The 23,815-nt window shown below is 38.8% G+C and overlaps 1 pseudogene; it reads left to right on the top strand.

The window, feature by feature from the left end:
- The window catches only part of LOC138173486 (ubiquitin-ribosomal protein eS31 fusion protein-like), a 35,832-nt pseudogene extending 13,200 nt beyond the window's left edge, over positions 1–22,632 (top strand).
- Positions 22,633–23,815: the final 1,183 nt, after the last annotated feature.

Raw genomic sequence — 23,815 nt, forward strand, 5'->3', positions numbered from 1 at the left:
CCAGAGGAGAAATGTGGCTGAAGCAGGTGTTGTGGAGCACTTAGAGCTTGGTTAGACATTGAAGATTCCCAGATCATTCACTGCATCTTGAGCCATCACCAGTTGTCTTGACTCTTTCCTGCCACTGGACTGTGTTGAATCTGGGAGAGTGAGGCTGACCACTTCATACAATTCTGCCTTACTTAAATTCAGTTTACACATGAATCAAAAGACATCACCCATACCATTTTACCATGATGCCTATCTCAAAGTTCTGTGATGACAGGCAAGTGACGAAACAGCAGGTGTGGATACACACTGGGAGATTTAGTCACAATCCTATACACAGGTGACCCAGGCCATAGGGTCATGTCACTGGAAGCAGCAGTGGGATTTGGTGGTCCCCTGGGTGTCTGAAGAGCTTTTAAGAATCATACTGCTCTCATCTCTTGGTGTGAGAAAGGGATTAGTAAAGGTGCTCTAAAAATTGTCTTCTTACCCAACCCTGGCCTGATTACCACAGCAGTTAGGAATCCCACTCTGTGGTTGAAACACGAAAAAATGTACAAAATCTCCTACAAAGATGATTTCACTCACCATCAGTACATGGAATGTGAATACACTTATAGACAACACGAAATCCATTAGATCTGCAAGACAAACAGCAGTCCTGAGTGAAACAAGGATGGCAAATGAAAACCAGCTTATTGAAATTGAAACTGAATATACATTTTTCCAGAGTAGCCACAGTAAAGGGGAACACACAAAACTGTTGTACGTTTTGCAATCAAAACTAATTTAGTCAGCAAACTTGTATGCCTACCAAAAGGAGTGAATGACACACTCATGATAATGCAATTGCAACTTGCAGGAAAAAGCCACACCACCATCATCAATGCCTATGCTCCCACTATGACGAAGCCTGATGAGGTCAAAGAAAAATCTTATGATGATCTGGAGACTCTTATCATCAATGTGCCAAAAGAAGACAAGCTTATAATTCACGGTGACTTTAATGGTAGTTTAGACTCATACTACCAGACATGGCAGGGAGTCTTTGGGAGGAATAGAGTTGGAAACAGCAATAGCAATGGTCACTCACTACTGAAGACTTGCATCTCTCATGATCTTCTCATCACCAACACTGCCTTCCATTTACCTAAATGCAATAAACCTCTCTGGATGCACTGCCATAGCATTGGCATTTAATAGATTATGTGATTGTAAGAAGAGACAGACAGAATGTGAGAGTAACACAGGCAATGTGTGGTACAGAGTGCTGGATTGATCACAGACTTATTCTCTCAAAGCTAAATATTTGCATTCAACAAAAGCAGCAGCCTAAGGCAAAATGACTACCAGAATTAATGTCAACATACTAGAACCTTTATCTGGTCTGGAACAGTTTGTTGCTAACTTGGAGGGAAACTTGAACAACACACAGTTAACAGCAGTGGAGCAGAAAAGGAGTGGGCAGTTTTCAGAGATTTGGTATACAACACTTCATTTGCTCATTTGGGTCAGAGCACTCAGAAGCCTCAAGACTGTTTTGATGAAAATAATGAGGAAATTAAGAATAAAAAAATGAGAACTCCACAGGGTTTTACCAGCAGGGTAGTTCATTCACCTCTAAGAATGAAGCATTTAATTCCATCAAAAGTAAAGTACAAATGAAGCTCAGAGACATGTAGGATTCTTGGCTCAGTAAGAAGACAGATGAAATTTATTTTATGCTGATAGTAACAATCCAAAGTACTTTTATGATACTCTGAAAGCCATTTATGGGCCAAAGACCTATGGTTCATCTCTATTACACAACACTGATGGAGCCACATTGATTAGTGATAAGGACATGATCCTAGAGCGATGGGCTGAACACTTCCACAGTGTTCTCAATAAATTGTCATCAATCAATCCAGAAGTCCTTGACCATTACTTCAGGTTGAAGTCAATCCCTCCTTAGTTGAAGGTCCAACTGAAGAAGTTTTGAATGCAATTAGGCTCCTTTCATGTGGCAAAGCACCTGGCACTGATTCTATTCCAGCTGAGATTTACAAGGTGAGGGTGGGTGGAGAAGGGATGTCCACTGTTCATACAAAAGCTGCCTGAAATTTTCTGAGTTGTATGGAAAGAGGAGGTCATCCCCCAGGAGTTCAAGGATGTCTCCATTATCCATATCTATGAAAGTAAAGGAAATAGATTGTCCTATGACAATCATAGGGTGGGGGTGGCGTCTCCCTCTTAGTCATTGCTGGCAAGATCCTTACTAGAGTCCACTTTAATAGGCTGGAAGATTTGCCTTGTGTGAGTTCTCCATGAAACAGTCTTTTAGTTAAACATGCTTTGGAAGATGGTCATCTACCTGAGAGCTAGTGTGGCTTTAGAAAGGGTTTATGAACAGTTGATAACGGTGTTTGCTGCCCAATGACTCCAGGAGAAATGCCAGGAGCAGAACAGAGGTCTGTACATGATGTTTGTAGATCTGACCAAGGCCTTGGATACTATCATTTGTGAGGGCTTACAGAAAATTATGTCAAAATTTGGTTGTCCAGAGAAGTTCATCAGTATTGTATATCAGTTTCATGATGATATGATTTCCTAAGTTCTGGATAAATGGACAATGCTCTCAGGCTTTCCTAGTCCTCAGTGGAGTTAAACAAGGCTGTGTGTTTGCTCCCGTGCTTTTTAGCATGATGTTTTCAGCCATGTTGTCAAAAGCTTTCAATGAGGATGAACATGGCATCAAGGTCAGCTACCTCACTGATAGTAAATTCTTCAACTTGAAAAGGCTACAAGACAAGATCTAAGTAGAGGGAATGTTGGTGCATGATTTTTTGTCTGCAGATGATTTTGCATTCAATGTAGCCTCTGAAGCTGAGATGCAATGAAGTATGGATTGATTGATTCTTTGCTACTTGTGCTAATTTTGGTCTTTTTTAGCCTAATTAGCACCAAGACAGTACAAGTGCTCCATCAGCCAGCACCACATCATACATATGTGGAACCATTGGTTATAGCAAATGGAGAAGTTTTGAATGCTGTGGATAAGTTCACTTGCCATGGCAGCACCCTTTCCAGGGATGTACACCTTGATCATGAGGTTGACGCATGCATTGCGAAAGCTAGCTCAGTGTTTGGGAGGCTCACAAGGAGAGTATGGGAGAGAAGAGTTATTAGGCTGCCTACCAAACTGATGGTCTACAAAGTTGTTATGTTGACTCATTTTTTGTATGCCTGTGAAACCTGAACAGTATACCAACTCCATTCCAGGAAACTTAATACTTCTATTTGAACTGTCTTAGGAGGATTCTGAAGATCACCTGGCAGGACAAGATACCAGACACTGAGGTCCTTTCTTGAACTAAACTGCCAAGTATTCAAACTCTACTGCAGAGAGTACAACTACTGTGGGCTGGCCACATTGTTTGAATGCCAAAATACATTTGCCTAAAAGATTGTTTCATTGAGAAAGTGAAAGCCATCAGAGTAGTTATGACATTGGCACAGGTAGATAAAGTAGAAAGCACCCACATTCTCAAGCCTTTAAAACAGAACAGGCTACCTCAGGCAAAGGTCCTCCTCTCCCCACTCACAGCAACCACCCAGCGTCCAGGAAGCACGCTCCCAGCAGCTCCGGCCCCTGGCAGTCCTCAGCAGGAGTCCTTAGCAGAAATTCTGGCTAACTCAAAAAGGGCTTCGCACTGCCGCTGCCTCTGCTGCTGCTGCCGCCGTCGCCGCCACTGCTAGCCACCGCAGGAACTCTAGCTTGGCTTCCACTTCCTCTTGCTCTGCCCCTTTCTGCTACGTCAGCAAGTCCAGTGGGGCATGGAAGATCTTTAAATCCCATAACCCTTACACCAGTTCAGATATATTTAATAATAGGCCACAAAAAGAGATGATGTAGATAAAAAAAATATGAAAAAATATTGCCCCTGAATCACTGCTTTTAATAGTTTTGAAACATATACATAAAACATAGTTTCTACATATTTTTGAGCTCTATCTGAAGAATTTCTATTAATGTCATATTTAATCATAAGCAAGCCCTTGTCAAAACACAGTAATTAAACTGAGTCTTATCAACAAGTGATTAAAAATGAGATTAAATGGCATTTACAGTAAAGTTACAATCCCATATTCCTTGCACCTTGTAAGGGCCAGGGTGTATTTTTGGTTTAAGGGTCCAAAAAAGTCTTAAAGCTTCACTGGTAGACTGGAATGAATGGGGCTAAGGTACCTAAATTCCTTCCTCCCTCCTTCCCTCCCTCCTTCCCTCCCTTCTTTCCTCCCTCCCTCCCTCCTTCCTTCCTTCCTTCCTTCCTTCCTTCCTTCCTTCCTTCCTTCAGTAATCCACTTAGTGAAGTAGGCACTGTGGAGGGAGCCAAAATGAATAAAAATATATTCAATCTACAATTTATTTATTTTTTTTATGCTGCCAATTTTAAATAGATTTTATTCTCCAAGACAATTGCATTTCCACTTTTTTACAGTACTGATAAAGTACAATGTTGCTTACTTCTCTCCCTCTGCACACATTCAAGTATTCAAAATGCCCAGATTTACACAGTAGCTTAAATGTTACTTTTAAACTGCTACTGCCTTGGCTACAAATTTGAGTCCTTCAATTTTTGAAAAGCTGTGTGGAATGCTCTGATGTGTTTAGTGGACCTCTTCAATGGTGGGTCCAGAAGAAGCACCTCCAGATGGGGCTGCTCCACCCCCTGGGAACCCACCAGGTCATGCCTCCTGGCATGCCTCCTGCACTCTGGTACAGCTTAGTAATAATGGGGTTGCAGAACTTCTCCAATTCTTTCTGCTGATGCTCAAAGTCTTCTTTCTCAGCAGTCTGGTTCTTATCCAGCCAGTTGATTATTTCATTACATTTGTCAAGGATCTTCTGTTTGTCTTCATCACCAATTTTGCCTTGCAGTTTTTCATCCTCTACAGTTGCTTTCATGTTGAAAGCATAAGATTCAAGAGAATTCTTGGAAGACACCTTGTCTCTCTGCTTTTCATCCTTAGTCTTGTATTTCTCAGCCTCCTGGACCATATGCTCAATGTCTTCTTTGCTCAGACTTCCTTTATCATTGGTGATAGTGATCTTGTTCTCCTTGCCTGTGCTCTTATCCACAGCAGAAACATTGAGGATGCCATTTGCATCAATGTCAAATGTTACTTCAATCTGAGAAACACCCCTGGGTGCTGGAGGAATTCCTGTGAGCTCAAATTTGCCAAGCAGATTGTTATCTTTTGTCATCGCTCTCTCACCTTCATAAACCTGAATAAGCACACCAGGCTGGTTGTCTGAATAGGTGGTAAAGGTCTGTGTCTGCTTGGTGGGGATGGTGGTATTGCGTTTGATCAGAACGGTCATAACTCCACCAGCAGTTTCAATTCCAAGGGAAAGAGGAGTGACATCCAACAAAAGCAAGTCCTGCACATTCTCAGATTTATCTCCAGACAAAATGGCAGCCTGGACAGCTGCACCATAAGCAACAGCCTCATCAGGATTGATACTCTTATTGAGCTCCTTGCCATTGAAGAAGTCTTGCAGAAGCTTCTGGATTTTGGGGATTCGAGTGGAACCACCCACCAGGACGATGTCATGAATCTGAGACTTATCTAGCTTGGCATCTCTTAAGGCTTTCTCCACAGGGTCCAGGGTGCCACGGAAGAGATCAGCATTCAGCTCTTCGAAATGGGTTCATGTGATTGATGTATAGAAGTCAATACCTTCATAGAGGGAATTAATCTCAATACTGGCCTGGGTACTGGAAGAGAAGGCATGCTTTGCACGTTCACAAGCAGTACGCAGATGGCGAACAGCCCTCTTGTTCTCACTGATGTCCTTCTTGTGCTTTCACTTGAACTTGGCAATGAAATGATTGACCATTAGGTTGTCAAAGTCCTCCCCACCCAAGTGGGTGTCCCCAGCTGTGGACTTGACCTCAAAGATGCCATCTTCAATGGTAAGAATAGAGACATCAAAGGTACCACCTCCAAGGTCAAAGATCAACACATTTCTCTCTCGGCACCAACCTTTTTGTCCAAGCCATAAGCAATAGCAGCAGCAGTTGGCTCATTGATGATTCGAAGCACATTGAGACCAGCTATGGTTCCAGCATCTTTGGTGGCCTGACATTGGGAATCGTTGAAATAGGCTGGTACTGTGACCACAGCATTTGTGCCGGTCTTCCCAAGGTGAGCTTCAGCACTTTCCTTCATCTTGGTCAAGACCATAGAAGATACTTCCTCTGGATAGAAACTTTTGGTCTCCCCTTTGTACTCCACTTGGACCTTAGGCCTGCCTGCATCATTCACCACCATAAAAGGCCAATGCTTCATGTTTCACTGTACAACTGCATCATCAAATCTGCGACCAATCAGACGTTTGGCATCAAAAACTGTGTTGGTGGGGTTCATTGCAACTTGATTCTCTGCAGCATCACCGATTAAACGTTCTGTGTCGGTGAAGGCCATGTAGCTTGGGGTGGTCCTGTTTCCTTGGTCATTAGCAATGATCTCCACTTTCCCATGTTGGAAGACTCCCACACAGGAGTAAGTGGTGCCAAGATCAATGCCAACTGCGGGTCCCTTTGACATGGTTGCTGGGGAGTTGGGGGAGGTCATAGCTGACCACTGTGGAGAGAGAAAGGCTGCTGCTGCACTGAGTAGACCCTTCAATCTACAATTTAGTCTAGGGTCAGACTAATACATGTAAAACAACAATGAATTTATAAGAGTGTAGGTCTTTTCAAGCCAGCAGACTTGAGGAGTAAATTACAGAGACAGTAAGTTTATAAGGATGGGTCTCACTCAGACATATTTATACATTGTAAAAGGGAAGCCTATTTTCAGAAGTGAGTGGATCTTTCCTTGCCCCTCTTAGGCTACATTTACAATTGTGAAGGAATCTTTCTAAACCTAGAAAAGCTTATTATGCCTTTTAAGTGATTCATCTACATATGAAAAGGCCAGCAGCAACAATAAATTTGTTCCCCAAGGCTTTGATTTCCCTTCTACTTTCCCCCCAGTCATTCATTTGTAGACTAACTGGATAACCTTAAAGTTAAAAAAAAAAAATTGGACAACTCTGAACCCATCAGTGATTGTTGAGCAAAGGCCAGTGTCTGGCTGTGGCCCAGGCTGCAGAGATGGAGATTTGGAAAGTGTTCTGTGATGTAGGCCAGATCAGACTGGCACAGACCTGAAAAGGCTGGTTGGGTACATCAGATTCAGAACTGGAATGAAATGATTACACTTACCACCTTACAGTTTAAAAAGAGAGAGAGAGAGAGAGAGAGAGAGAGAGAGAGAGAGAGAGAGAGAAAGAGAGATTTACTTTCCATAGAAGGGAAAAGATTCAGAGGAAGGTAGAGATGTTCATTCTATAGGTAGCTAGGTGGTACAGTGAATAGAACACTGGACCTAAAATCAGGAAGATCTGAGTTCAAATCCTACCTCACTTATTAGCTGTGTGGCCTGGGACAAGTCACTTAACTTCTATCTATATCAATTTCCTCCTCTTAAAATTGAGGTTGTTGGGAAGATCAAATGAGGTAATATTTGTAAAGTACTTTGTAAACCTTATAGTGCTATATAAATACTAACTACTATTATCCACATCATACAGGTGGTAATTGGCTGAGCCAGTATATGAACCCAAATCCTATGACTTCAAACACAGAGTTCATTCTTTTGCAACACACAACAGTGAAAGTAGATGTTAGTGAAAAAGGAGCACATTCTTGATCTGGAGAATTTCAAATATAAAAACTTATCATTTTATTAACTATTTCAAGGAACCCATGAAGACTTCTTTTGCTGGTATGTAACAATTAGTTAACAGTGGCCTCCCTCAAAGTAACAATTATTCCTGGAAGCTACAGACAACACTGAAGAAAATGTGACTAGACTGAGTATAAAGTGGAAACAAGAGACCCACAGCAATCTTAATTATAAGAAGAAAAGAAAAGAAAGTCAAGACTATTCCTATGAAAAGGTATAATTACCCTGTAAGAAATTATTTGAAGTCCTGCAAGAAAGTATGCTCCCAAAATAGCTTCCTTCCCACAATCCTTTGAGTTCCCAAAATTCCATCATTAAAGATCTATTACTTAGGAATCTTGAAGGTCAAAAGTCTCCTTTTTACCCAACAATACCACTACCAGTTCTGTATCCCAAAGATATCAAAGAAAAAGAAAAAAACCCACTATATGCACAAGAATATTTATAGCAGTTTTTTTTCATGGTGGCAAAGAATTGTAATTGAGAGGATACTAATCAACTGGGGAATGGCTGAACAAGCTGTGGTATATAATTGTGATGGAATACTATTGTTTTATTAAAAATTACCAGCAGGATGCTTTCAGAAAAACCTGGGAAGACTTTCATGAACTGATGGCAAAGTAAAATGAACAGAACCAGAATAATGTACACAGTAACAGCAATACTGTATGATGATCAACAATTATTCTTTATTTTTTTTAATTTTTATTATTTTCTTTTAAAGCAATTGGGGTTAAGTAACTTGCTCAAGGTTACACGGCCAGTTATTTCTGGGTGTGGTGCTGAGTATCTGAGCCCAGATTTGATCCCCAGGTCATCCCGACACTGGAGCCAGTGCTCTTACTTGCTGTGCTACCTGGCCACCCTAATCAACAATTATTCTTAGCAATACAAATGATTCAAGACAATTCCAAAGACCTTATGATGAAAAATGCTATCCACTTCCAGAGAAAGAACTGATGGAATCTGAGTGCAGATTGAAGGATATATATATTTTTTACTTTCCCTCTTATTATTGAGTTGTTCCTGTTTTGTGTTTTGGTTTTGTTTTGTTTTGTTTTGTTTTCTGCATTTTCTTTTGCAACATGGAGAATATGGAAATGTTTTGCATGACTGCACATGTATAATCTATATTGAATTGCTTACCTTCTCAAGGAGGGGGGAAGGAAGAGGAGGAAGAGAATATGAGACTCAAATTTTTTAAAATGTTAAAAATTTTGTTTGTAATTGAGAAAAAATAAAATAAAAATTTAATGTAAAACCTTTTCTTAAAAATAAATTTTAAAAATAAAGAATCTCCTTTTAAAATATAAATGTTTGGGCATGGTAACATATTAAATCATTATCATCACAATTTTGAATCCAAAGACCTGCGTTCCCATTATGTTACTAATTTATTAGATGACCTTGAGAAATCTGTGTCTTAATTTTCCAACTGTAAATGGAGATTAGCCTATATTATCTTGAAGAATTTTTTTTTGCTCTAAAATTCCCTGATTCTAATATCTTAGTGGACATTGATTTAACTTTGACAGTTTCCTAAGAACCAGCCTCTATGGAAATAAGACCCAAGAAAAAACCCAAGTGATAGAACCAAGGGCCTTTGGAGCTGAACAAATTTTATATACTTCACAATTTTTGTTGTTTTAAGAGTATTCACATTACCTTCCAAATCCACTTTCATGCTTCCTCAAATATTTTTATTACAACAATAAAGATATTACTTTGAATTTAGATAGTCATTTTTGTCATTTTCTGAATTATTTGTGCATGTATTCTCATTCGATCAGGGAGATACTGAGTCTCCCTCTCTGACAAAGACTGGAAGTAGAGTGGCCACTCTCAGGCCTGATTAGAAATTGAGAGGATGCCCATCAGTAGGAGAATGACTGAATAAATTGTGGTATATGGTTGTGGTGGAACACTATAGTGCTATAAGAAATGACCAGCAAGATGCTTTCAGAGAAACCCTGGAACACTTACATGAACTGATACAAAGTGAAATGAGTAGAACCAGGGGAAGACTATACACAGTAAGTGATATTTTCTGATTCTTGCTGAAATTTTTATCTACTTTGTTTCAAATCTGGGCTTATTTGCTTCTCCAGAACCTTGGTAGCCCTCCATTCCCAGGGTTTACCATAATGATGCTGGACTTAATGCAGGTACCTAATTGATTTTATCTCTACTGTAGCTCAGAACTCCCTAGATCAAGCAATCCATCAGCCTCAGATTCCCAGTACTATGGATTACAGACTCAGGCTACCATGCCTGGCCCTCTTTTAATCTTTACTAAAATTCTACAGGATAGCAAAGTAGGTATTCTCATGCCCGTCTTACAGCTGAGGAAACTGAGCTTCAGCAATAAAGTCATTTTCCCAAGTTTCTCTATGCTTAGGTTTTGGAGGAGGAAGGAAAATAATAAATTAAGAAATCCAACTAGAAGATCATATCTGTTAAAAAGTTCAACTTTTTTTTAGATATTGCTTTCTATTTCCTGAATTGAGCTTGATTCATTCATGGTAGATTGACTAGTATGACTGGAATAGACAGTCATGGAGGTCTATAGATATTTTAGGACGGACATTAGTTTAAAAAAATAATAATTTGTTTATTTTTCATAACATTTACTTTTATAAGATTTTGAGTTCTAAATTTTTTCCCCTCTCCAAGACAGCATGCAATCTTACATAAGCTATGCATGTATGATCGTATTAAACATATTTCCACATTAGTCATGTTGAAAAATTAGAACAAAAGGGAGAAACTCCAAGACAGAAATAACCAAAAAATATATAAAAAAAGAGAAAATAGTATTCTTCAATCTGCATTCAGATTCCATAGTTTTTTCTCTGGATATGAATAGCATTTTCTATCATGAGTCTTTTGGAATTGTCTTAGCTCATTGCATCGACAACAAGTTGATCATCATATAATGTTGCTGTTCTTGTATACAATGTTCTCCTGGTTCTGCTCAGAATCAGTTCATGCAAGTCTTTCCAGGTTTTTCTGAAATCCATCTGCTCACTGCTTCTTATGGAACAATAGTATTCCATTACATTCATATGCAACTTGTTCAGCCATTCCCCAGTTGGTGTGTATCCCCTCAATTTCCAATTCTTTGCCACCACAAAAATAGCTGCTTTAAGTATTTTTGTAGATGTGGGTAGAGCGCCCATCTCTTGTTGGGTGTTTGGTTTGAAGGTTGAGTTTAGCATGCATGTGCTCAAGCAGGCCTAATCAATTTTGAGGTTTGTAGTCAAGGCCTATTTGTAGTTTTGTGGCCTAATTGTACTGATAAATGCTGGGAGGTATTGCTAGAAGGTGAATGAAACTTGGAGAGAGTTTAACATGAAAAACACATTAAACTTTGCATTCCTCTTCAGCTTTTTTTTTTGTCAAAGTTACTAACAAATAATGGTGCTCCATTTGAGTATCATATAGTGATTTGCCCAATTATTGGAAGGGAAATACAGCGTAGACCTTAATATATTACAGAAACGGAAGTTATTATTTTGGGGGCCATTTTCTTAGTATATCATATTACTCCACATAGATCATAGTTTAGATAGTTTAGCTCAAAGGTTTAGAAATGGAAGGGATGTTAGGAATTATCTAGCTCAACCCCTTTATTTTACAAAGAAGCAAACCAAAGTCCATCAAGGTTAAGTGACTTATCCAAGGTGACATGGGTAGTAAATAACAGAGCAGGAATTTAAACCCAGGTCCTTGGACTACAAATCCAACAGTCTCGGTAGAACTTCTTTCACCCCACTGCTAATTGAAGAAGTGACCCAACGCTGAACTTTTAAACAAAGAACTCTTACGTTCTTTGAAAGTCAGTCTAGAAAGAAGATCATTTGTCAGGTGTACGTCCACCTACCGCACTCATCCAACAGAAGGTGCTAGCCTGAAGACTAGATGAAGTTGGTTGAGCTGAAGAGGAAAGCTAATCTATAGAGGTCAGAATCACAGATGTCACTAGACGCATGGAAAATGTTTAAATTACTAAACCTAGAAATGAGGTCATCTTTTGCAGGATATGCCAAAGAGGAGAGGCAATAATGGTTTGTAGATGAGACAAATTGTATTAGTGTTTGGTGAACCCTTTTTTCTGGTTACATAGAGGGCCTCTATGGTTCAATTAGTTCCTTGGTTGTCCTTCATTCCTGAAGAGAGCCATGGCATCAGGAGGGTAATGTCATGACTTGCAAGTGAGTTGGTTTTAATTGAGGCAGGGCTGTATAAAATCACCAGCCTTACTTTCACCTCCAGAGCCATCTGGGTCCAGCAGCAAAATGTAGCTCAGGACGACTGGAGATAGCTCCCAGTTCAGGCCTTATAAACTTTAATGAAAGCCTATGATAACATCAATAGTAAAAGAAGCTTTAGAAGGAATATAGTTTTGAAACTAACAGTTTACCCTTAGACTGAGAGTCTTTTCTGACCTGAGAGCACAGAAAGTCAAAAAGAAAATTTAATCCCAAAGAATTTACACTTGCCTATGAACTACCTGATGATGATGTAGAACTAGACTTATAATTTTTTCTAGTGTAAGGAATTCTCAGTGGGGAAACTCCCTTTACTGATAGAGATCAGTCTCTTCTCATTGTAGTGAAAGAGTAAGTGACATTGCCCATGTGTCAGAGGCCAGATTTGAACCCAGGTTTCCTTTGTTCCAAAGACAGCTTTCTCTCTGTCTCTCTTGAAGATGCCTTGTAAGTTTTTTTCTTTAATCAGAGGATGTGTCTTCCCAATTTTGTTTTATTTAGGTTAGCAAAAACTAACTTGCAATTCTAGAATACCATACATATGAGTGTAGAAGAAAGATCAAAGAAATTGGTTTGTGGAAAAGATGAATCCAGCCTGAGATTCACATTTTTTTTTCTGTGTGAATCTAATACAGCAAAAGTTTGTGGGGGGTTTTTTCACAGCAAATTATTTAAAAAAATTTTTTTATGATGCTGGGGGTACTTATTTTCTTTTATTTAAAAAAAAGCACAATGACATGTTTTTCTAGTTTAGGAGAAAAATTAGGAGAGGAATGTGGAAATATTTCAGTGTCTATATTCTGGAAAGAGGAGTTTTAATACAGTTTATTAATACAACAGCTTCACACGAATCTCAGTATGCAGCTAAAAGTTATGTGACAGGTCATCTCCTGTAGTCAGAACCATTCCTTGCCAAGGACAAGACAGGATTGTGATTGGGTTGTAATCAGAGAGCTTCTACACTGATGACCCCAACAAAAGCAGTATATGCAATCCCGTGGCCAAGATAGGCAGGTTGTCTGATACAAACTAAGAAGAAGGGTATCTTACATCATAGTGAGGTAAATATGAAGAAGTATTAGAGGAAACAGGGTGAAAGATCCCACAGTTATTTGTAGCATATTTTCATATGACTATAATTGTTTTGATTTTTTCATCAGAAAACAGTTACCTATCACAACGTACAAGGAAAATAGAGGATTTGTTATTATTTTCCGATAGGTGTGTGTAAAGGCAGCTGCCACTAGGTGGCCCCCTCGTACTGTTCCAATTTTGTCAAGTGGCTCCTACCCTGCTCTTTTACTTTCTCTCCACTCCTAATCTCTGCCATTTATTTAGTCCAGGTGTGGGGAACCTGCCACTTTGGGGCCACATATGGTCCTCTAGGTCCTTGGGTGTGGCTTTTTGACTGAGTCCAAGTCCTTTTACTAAGGGGTTTTATTCAGTGAAGTTTGGATTCAGTCAGAGGACCACACTTAAGGACCTATAGGGTCACATTTAGCCTCAAGGCCACAAGTTCCTCCAACCCTTGATTTAGAATAAGGCCCCCTCTCCAAACTCCCTAGTTGAAAGGTCAGAGATGAATGCTCATTCCTATATTGGAATGTTGACGGCTATCTGTCTGTAAAGGAGATGGGAAAGGAATGTTCAAATATATTCATCCCTTATACCGGTTTTCACCAATATCAGTATTGGAAGCTGGATTAGAATGATTCCAAAAACACAAAGTAAATGTCAAATAAAAGTCTGAGTACATACTATTTTATGCTTAACCTCTCAATTGTCCAGGCAACTCTATAAGAATATAAATTGTAAAGCAGATGCATATCTACATTGGTAGAAGGAGTTTTGTAATCAAGAATTCCCTACAAAGTTATAAATAGAGGCCAAAAAAAGTTCTGTACATAAAACCTCCCTAACATTTCTACAAAATAAATACTAGTAAATCATATTTATTTAAAAATACAGTACTTTAACACTAGAAAACTGTTTTCGTCTCAACAGCCCTATGAGGTATATAGTGTATCATTTTCCCATTGTTTGGATAAGAAAATTGAGGCTCAGAGACAGATTAAGTGATTGATTCAAAATCATGTGACTTCTGAATGGTGAACCTGGCTTAGAACTCAAATATTCTCACTCCAAATCTGATATTTTTTCTTCTATATTGCATATAACTCCCGTCCCTTTGCAATATCCTACTCTGATACCTTAGTGTGTTATATAAGTGACCCCAGGTTCCTGAAGACTAAGCTAGCAGGGCATAAACTGCTGGGTTCTACAAAACTGAGGAGGCTTCAAGTTAGGGCCAAGGAGTACTCCACAGCAACCAAAAGTTATAGAATGGTTATAATCTGCTTTCATAAAGAATTTCCTCGCCAGTGACTTCATGAATTGTTTTAAGTATTAAATAAGAAATACACTAGAGCAGAACACTTCTTCTCCCCTACCCCATTGTCTATTGTGGTGTGTCAAGAAAAAATTAGGAGATAAAGAGTTCTGGGTAATAAAAATGAGTTTATTAACTAGGTCAGTCAATAATCAATAAATTAATGATCAATAATTTATATTGGTAATCAAAGACAAAGGAATCTAAACCATCTTAAATGATCATCTATCTTTCTGATAGCACATTATTGGTACCTCTTCTGACAAGAAAAAGGCAACCCTAATAGATAGACACTCATGAGAAGGTGGGCTAAAAGTACTCATCCTCTCCCTATTATTTCATTGATGGGGTTGGGGGGATGTGAGATCAGCTGAGAATGTGGCCCAATCATGAAGTTTGAGCTCCCTCTATCAATCTGGTGCCTCATCAGGATCTCTTTGCCTTGGTTTCTCCTTCACAGGCCAGGACAGGACACCTCAAACTCTAATGAAGAGACAAAGGTCACAGGAATAGTTCTTGGTAACTCATGGTAGGGAGAACCAGCTCAGTCTACCTTTTGTTAATGGGATAAACAGAGAAGTCCAGAGTAGGACCTGGGAGGGACTGGTATGTGATCACATTCCTCCTCTAGTTCCAGCAGTAGTTTTCTATGTGAACTAAACTAAAGAGTGGGGACTTTAAACAGAAAAGAAAATATTACAAATTAACATTAATAATCAAATGATAAAGCATTAAAATTAGTTTTCCTCAGTAGTATGATAAAGGACTTGCTATTTCATTAAGCTTTCAATAAAATTATAAAGTATCTTTACTCTTAACCACTCTAGTATCTTTGGCGAAAAAACCTCATGGACGGTTAGTCCACAGGGTCATGAAGAATCAGACACAACTGAAGAACGACAACAACACCATCTAGAACTATTTTCTAATTGCATGAACCTTAGTTATGCACCTTTTATTTTGATTATTATTTCTCACCTTTGAAACTATACTGACTTTTGCCTGTCACAATGCCCTTTCTGGTTTTATTTGCCAGGTCATATCTACCTTTCCTTCCAGCTTGTAACTTTCCTTCTAACTTAATACATGCACACATACCTATACATACATGCACATATATTACATATATAGGAGTCCTAATTATATGCATATGTATACATGTATACATATATGTATAGATATGCACGTTGTTTATTGTTTCACCCCATATTACTCCTTCAAAGATGATGTTTTAATTTTGTGGTAACTTCTTGTCATATTTAACTCAGAGTTCTAAACATATGTTGACTGATAACTCATGACTAGTGACTTATTTTTAGCATAAAATCTGGTTGAATAAATTTGAAAATGGAATTGAAAAAAGAACCGAAGAATGTTAGTGCTAGATGGAACCTTAGAAATCTTGTCCAACTCTCTTGTTCTATAGATGAGGAAACTTGAAACTCAAAACTCAAAAGCTTGGCCAAGATAATAAAGACAATGACATGGCAGCAGAAATGGGAGTAGAATACAAATTTCCTGGCTCCCATTCTAGTAAGATTATTTCCAACATACCACAAGACTGATAATTTATAGACTTCCTACATGTAGTAAAATATTAAGAAAGAATGATTGAATTGAAACATTCATATACTGAATTTTAAATTCTTTATATTCTAACATTTTTTTTCTGAAATACAACAGTCTATGTGTTTCTCAGTATAGGAAGCCACTTATTTTTCATTTTTCTTTTTTAAGTAAAGTTTTCTTGATAGCTTTTGTTTTTCCATCACTGAAACTTCCCTATATTCTTTCCTCCCCTCTCACAGAAAGTCACTCTTTATAACAAAGACTTTTTTAAGAAGGAGAGAGAAAGAAAGCAAAACCAATTAGTACATTAAAAAAATCCAACATTGTATAAGATCCCTTTGTATTGACAAATAAACAGGTACTTAGCACTTAGTTTCAAGTTAATTATATCAAGCCTCTGTTAAGAAGCAGAAGGTATGAACCCCTGTTGCTGATGTAACAGGAAGGGGCTGAACAGGGAGGAGCTAATACCTTATATAAGGAAAAACACGAGCTAGAGAGTCAGAACTTCTTGGAGCAAGCCAAGTAGAGGCTGAGGAGGAGAGGCCCAGGCTGGAGAAAGTGATTTTGATTTTGAGAACAGAGTTTATGGTGGCAGAGCTTCTTTTTAGAGCCAGCCAAACTCCTGTTGAGAGCTTCTGAGAACCAGCCAGAGCTGCCAAAGACTTCTGAGGGCCAGCCAAGCTGCTGAGGATTTAAAAGGGCCAGCCAAAGCTACCAGAGGAAGCATGACTGTGGTGTTGGTACTTTGTCTATTTATGTTGATTTCATAGGCAGAAAGTGATTTTGATAAGGGCACAGGCAATGTGAATGAATGTTATTGTGACTTTAAGTCTTGTCTTCCCAGGAACAGAAATTGTGAAGGACTTGAGGTAGATTAGACACTGTGAGCTTCAGTATGTAATAGGAACTGCACAGAGAGTTGGACAAGGAACTGGGAGCTGTCTGCCTTTGAACTCAGGTGGCAGTTGATTAGATTTGGGCAGGAGATGGGACCATGGAAGAGGAATGATGGAAGCTGAGAGCCTGCCTTGAGTCAAGATGAAAAGACCTCTCCTTGGGTATTTAATGTGACAGATGATATTGTAACTTAATTGTAACTTAGGGGTGGATGGCCTTTGTACTTTCCACTATTCCTTAAGAGGGTACTGAGTAGTGACTGATGATATTGTAACTTGATTGCACCTCATGGGTGGAGGACTTTGACCTTTGTACTTTGCTCAATTAAAGAGGCTTGACTCCTTAGGGGTGATTAAATTAAGGATTTACTAAATGAAAGAGTTACTAAATGAATGTTATCTTTTGCTTAAAACTATGTGTAATGTAATGCCAAGGAAAGGCAACTTCCCAAGGTTCAGAATACCAGCATAGGTGCTCTCCATTTTATTCAGTAACAAACCCAGAACAGAGAAGATCAAAACATGACATCATTCAAAATACAGCATTTACTAAGTGTGATTAAATAATCTCCAAGTACTACCCCACCCCAGGACCTTCCAATCATTCAATCAATTACAAAGTCTCTGTTCTAAATACTTCTCCACCCCTAGGCTATACCTTCATTTGGTCCACCACAAAACCCCTCTTCTCAAATGGAGATTAGTTTCCAAACATAGGTAAAGTACCTTCATTTGTCAATCACAGAGCACAATAAGGTCAAAAGTTCCCCACCTCCTGGATCACAATTGAATCTACCCCAGAGTTACATCAAGTTTAAACACAGCACTTAATACCCAAATGGAGGTCTTTTCTTCATCTTGACACGAGGCAAGTTCTCAGCAATCTTAGTTCCTGGAGAGACAAGGCTTAGCAAGGCCATAAGATACATTGCCAGTCCCTTCATGAATTTATCCTCTGTCTGTAGAACAGCCCTAGAACCCCTGAACACATTAGCAAAGCCCTCTCCCAGGATTTCTGTAAACATACAACAAGAAAATCCTTCTTCAGGGCTTCTGAACCAACAGAAAGGCTCCCAGACCCCTGCAACAACAGCACTGTCCTTCACCAGTGGACAGTATTCATTCTGTCTGCAGGACAGTCTCCAGACCCCTGCAACAACAGCACTATCCCTCACCAGTAGACAGTATTCACTCTCTGTCTGCAGGACAGTCTCAGGGCTTCTTAGCGAACAGCCAGGTTCCAGGACTTCTTCAACAAAAGGACTGTCTTTCACCAGTGGACAAATCTGGCAAAACAACATCAAAACAGACAGACAAAGTACCAGCAAAACAGCCATGTCTCCTCAGTCCTTGGCAGCTCAGGGGGCAGGTCTCAAAAGTCCAGGGCAATTCAAAGCGGCCACCAGCAATTCTCTTAGTCTCTCTCTCTCCACAAGGTGCTGCTTCCAAAAAGATCTTCCGCCTCTCTCTAGTGTCTCTCCAAATCTACATCACCAGCTCCTCCCAGTTCAGGACTTTCTTTTCACATCAACAAGCCCATCCCACAGGTGGGATTAACAAACTCTGGGTTTTAACACAATCAATTTGAAAACCAAGCCAATACAGGGGAATCTTTAATTGCCATTACTATCACACTATGTGACCACTTTGGTGAAAACTATGTGGCCATTTTAGTGATAAATTGTGCAGTTATAACATTCTGAATGTTGTACTTTGTTTTCTGTGAATGTTTCACTCTGATTTGTTACTGAATAAATAGAGAGTTCACTATACTGTGTAATCAGAAAAACTGTTCACAGCAGCAATCCTCTGGAAAGCTGCTTGTGCTTGGCTTTACATGCCATGTTCTACACCTATGAACTCCCTACCTCTGAAAAGAAGAAGAGGTAGTTGTCTTATAACTCTTCTTTGGGGCCAAGCTTGTTCTTTGTAATTATATATTTTGCAATTCATTTTTATTGGTTCCTAGTTATTGTTCTTTCCATTTACTTTGCCATAGTCATTGTATTGTTTTCTTGACTGCTTATTTCAATTTACATCAATTCCTGAGACTCTTTCCATACCACTCTGTATTCATAATATTTATCATTTCATAGAGCACTGAAATTTAAAACACAGAAATAGATCACACAATGGAAGCTATTTTCCCCAAAGTAGTCACTTCCTTGCATATCTTATTAGAAGGGATAAACAAAACTATAATTTCAACTAATATTCTGGCAAACCAGCTTTGTTTGAAACCTTTTGGAAGTTCTACTCATTAGTGCTGTTGAAAGTTTTTGTAAACATCTCTTGTGTCAAGCTCTCATGTTATTAGGTAGTAGGCTCAGAATCTAAGGGGGGAGCTAAGAAGGGAAAAGGAAAATATCTTGAGAAATATAAAATAATGTTGGCTGAGCTATCTGTACATTTTCCATTTGTGGCAAATCCAGTAAGTCACAAGAAAAATATTTTCAAAAAGTCTTTGTGTACTTCTAAATTTTAGTAATTTGGGTTATATATAATAGGATCCATGAAAATTACATTTAAAATCCAATTTATTAGTAGTTACATTCTAGAATTGTACTTTGTTATTATGTCAGATTCTGCAACAAATGGGAGGTTGTGTGGTCTTTAGTAAGTTCAATATCCCAGGAGTTTGAAGACCTGAAATCTAATTCAACTTTACCCTTCATTAGCTATCAGAATTTATTAGCAGATCAGAAAACTTACTTCTCTGGGCCTCAATATCCTTCTCTGAAAAATAAGAGATTTGGACTAAATGTTCCCTTAAACATGTAATGCTATGATTCTTTGAGATGAAAAGTACTATATAGAGGAAGGTAAGCTATATCCTAAAACCAGCAGACGTGAAGTCATCATCTGTGAAAAGAAAATTCCATTTGCCTTTGCATTCTTTTTACAAACAATTTTTATCATAGTTGAAACCTTAGTTATAAAATGCAATGGGGAAGAGAGTGGGATGGGATCTGGTACATGAGTACCAGAGTAGTTCTGGTTTAGAGTAGTTCAACATCCTTATGTGGAATAATTGAGGAGTCTGCTTTGGGGAGAATTGTGATGACAAGAAATGTCATCGATCTCCAGACACCTTGGAGAGACTGTTGAGCATGTATAAATATGCTATAATTTATTTCAGTCTGATTAGGAAAAGGTTCTTTCAGCTGACTGTGTAGTTGGAATTGAGGGCATTTTTAAAATGGCTGAGACACCTTCAACCTAGTCTCCTTTCCTCATTGTCTTTAGCTACGTTCCCCCATGGAATACTTCAGGGATGCCTTACTCATGTTATCTGGTAAGAGATGCTGCTGCTATGAGTGGAGAGGTGTTGGGGACTTTTCCCTTCTGAGGTCATGTGACCTTGAACAATGAATTTTGGTACATAGCCTCTGCATTGGTTCTCTTTCATTCTAGGTGAAGGAAGTGAAGTCTCTGAGTTTTGAAAAGTCAAGAGAGTGCCCCTACATCCAAGCATTCCAGAATTTGGGTCTATATCTAGTGAAACATTGATATCCTAAGGAGAAAGGGATTATCTTCAGAACCCTAGCCCAGTGGTATTGAAGATGAAAACTCATCTGACAGTAATGCTATCTCTGGATGTGAACTTGGTGGGACCCTGTGACCTGGCTACATGTGACCTGAGCTAAGTCTGAGCCTGATTTCCCCAGAGAAAGAGATGGTGTAATGGAGACTTTGCTAACAAAGTACTGAGGAATGTGTCTATACTTTGTTCTAGCTATATTTTTGAAGTAAATATTCCTTTATATAAGCTTTTTGATTTTAAGTGGTTAAATGGAACTAGGGCCCCAATCAATGACTATAATAGTAGGAGAAAAATAGCCTATAAGAGTTCAAACTGATGATGCCTGTGGAGAAGAGTGGAGCCTCTTACCCCCTTAGAGCCAGAGCTGGTATAAATGTATGCAGCACCTTCTTATAATAATAATAACGATTCATATATATATATATATATATATATACACACACACACATATATGTATATATGTCTACACACACACATATATATGTATATATATCTACACACACATACATATATATATATATATATATATTTTTTTTTTTAAAGCAATTGGGGTTAAGTAACTTGCTCAAGGTTACATGGCCAGTTATTTTGTGTGAGTGTTAAGTATCTGAGGCCAGAACCGATCCCACGTCTCCTGACTCTGGGGCCGGCGCTCTTACTCACTGTGCCACCTGGCCACCCTGCACATTTATATATTGTTTTGAGGTTTTATAAAACACTTCACAATCACCTTTCAAAGAAAGTGGCACAAAATTATTACCCCGATTTGACAGATAAAGAAAGGGAGTCATAGAGAATTTAAGTGAGCTATCTGTAATCACACAACCAATAAGTTTGTAAGGATTTTAATTTGTGCTCCCTACTCCAAGACCAATGTCCTTGGCCATCACACTTCTCATCTTTATTTCTTCTTCTAATCTGGTATTTATTTTCATGTTTGCTCTGATCACAAGATCCAGATTTAGAACTAGGAAGGACCTTAGAGTCTAAACTTTTCATTTTACAGATAAAGAAATTGAGGTCTAGATATGGTAACTGATTTGACAAAGGGCACTTTACAATTAGATAGCAGAGGTGAGATTCAAAATTCGGGTTTTTGGATTCCAAATCCAGCACTCTTTCTACCAAAGCCACTATAACCAGCCAATGGTCTAATTATGCAATTCAATTCAACAAGCATTTATCTAATGCTAACTGTGTAAAGTACTGTCCTGGGACCAGAGAATACAAAGACAAAAATGAAAAATAGTCTCTATGCTTCTGCAGGAGAGATACAACATATTCACACATGACTAAACAAGATAATTTGAAGAGGAAGAGTGTGTGAGCAACTAAAAGTATCAGGAATGGTTTCCCTCCCATGGGAGGTGGTCCATGGGTTGAACCTTAAAACAAGGTAAGGAATCTACCAAATGAAAGTAAAGAGGGAAGGATGAGGGTTGCAGGATGGGGGTGGAATAGCCTTCACAAAGGAAAGAAGGAGAGAGATGGCAGGTCAAGTTCAAGAATTAGCAAATAGTCAGTTTGGCTGGAACAGAGTACCTGAGGGGGGGACTGGAAAAGTATAGACTGAAGCTAGACTACAAAGAGCATTAAAAGTTAAGCTGAAGAGCTTGTATCTTAGCCAGGATTCTTTTAAAAAATGCCACAATTCCTTTCAGATCTGCCATCAACGGGTGGATCCAGTTCCACAATGCAGATTTTCGTAAAGATTTTGAGAGGGAAGACCATCACCCTTGAGGTCGAACCATCTGATACTATTGAAAATGTCAAGGCCAAGATACAAGATAAGGAAGTATTCCACCTGATCAACAAAGATTGATTTTTGTGGGCAAGCACCTGGAAGATGGACGTACTTTGTCTGACTACAACATACAGAAGGAATCTACCCTTTATCTTGTTCTGAGCCTTTGTGCCAGGAAGAGAAAGAAGTCTTACACTACTCCCAGAAAGAACAAGTATAAGAGAAAGATGGTTAAGCTTGCTGTTCTGAAGTACTGTAAGGTTGATGAGAATGGCAAGATTAGCCGCCTTTGAGGAGAGTGCCCTTCTGATGAATGTGGTGCTGGAGTCTTTATGGCTAGCCATTTTGACAGACATTATTGTGGCAAGTGTTGTCTAACCTACTACTTCAACAAGCCAGAAGACAAGTAAATGTATATGTGTTAATAAAAAAAAAGTCAACTAAAAAAATGCCACAATTCTTTGAGATGAAAAGTGGCAAGAATTAAATGAGGGAGTAAACTGCATCCTAGGAGAGACAGAATTAAAATCCTGTTGCTGTGAAAAGAAAATTTCATTAACTTTTAGCTAGGCAGAGACATTTATTAAGTGCCTACTGTGTGCCAGTAGTGTACTAAAAGCAGAGGATAAAAAGAGAGGGAAAAATTAAGCTAACTTTTAAATGTTTTTAGTGAATTGTTTCTATCAAATTTGCAATGTTAGTTATGAAAGTAAAAGTTTTAATATGATGAGATACTCTAAGAAGATGTTTTATTTATTGAGTACCTTAAATAACCTGAAGATTCTTGAGCAAAAGAGAGATGTAGAACTGTGTTCTAGTAATATTGATGACAATTGTCTGAAGGGTGGATTATAATGCAGAGAAACCTGAAGCAAGGAAACTAATAATAACTAGCATTTATATATGACTTTAAGGTTTGCAAAGCACTTTACAAGTATTTAATTTTACCGTCACAACAACCCTGTGAGATAGGTTCTATTATTATCCTCATTTTACAAATAAGAAAACTAAGTCAGAGAGAGAGATTAAATTACTTGCCCAGGGTCACACAACTGGAAAACGACTGAAGCTGAATTTGAACTCAGGTCTTCCTGACCCCAGATCCAGCACTATATCCATTGTTCCACTTAGCTGCTGCTAATTAGGAATCTACTGCAATATTGCTGTAGTCCAAGTGAGAAGTGAATTGGACCTGAACTTAACTGGTAGGTCCACATGATTCGAGAGCAGAGGGTGGATGCTGTGGAGGTAAAATTGACAAGACTTGACAACTGATTGCCCTTTGAGGGGAAAAGGGAGATGAGTGAGATTGCACATCTGAATGACTGGAAGGATAGTGGTTTCCTCAATAAGAAATAGGCACACAGCTAATTCTGAATTTACTTATCTATAACCAATTGCTACCTATTTTTTTTAAAGCAATTGGGGTTAAGTAACTTGCTCAAGGTTACATGGCCAGTTTTTTTGTGTGGCTGTTAAGTATCTGAGGCCAGAACTGATCCCAGGTCCTCCCGACTCCGGGGCCGGCGCTCTTACTCACTGCACCATCTAGCCGCTCCGGCTACCTATTTCTTAAGACAGTGGTGTCATACTCAAATAGGAAAAAAAAAGCCACTAATCTATAAATAAAGA

Source organism: Petaurus breviceps, unplaced genomic scaffold (assembly GCF_028583685.1).
Source record: "Petaurus breviceps papuanus isolate PSGF00001 unplaced genomic scaffold, PetGlider_PUasm1.0 582, whole genome shotgun sequence".
NCBI classification, from domain to species: Eukaryota; Metazoa; Chordata; class Mammalia; order Diprotodontia; family Petauridae; genus Petaurus; species Petaurus breviceps.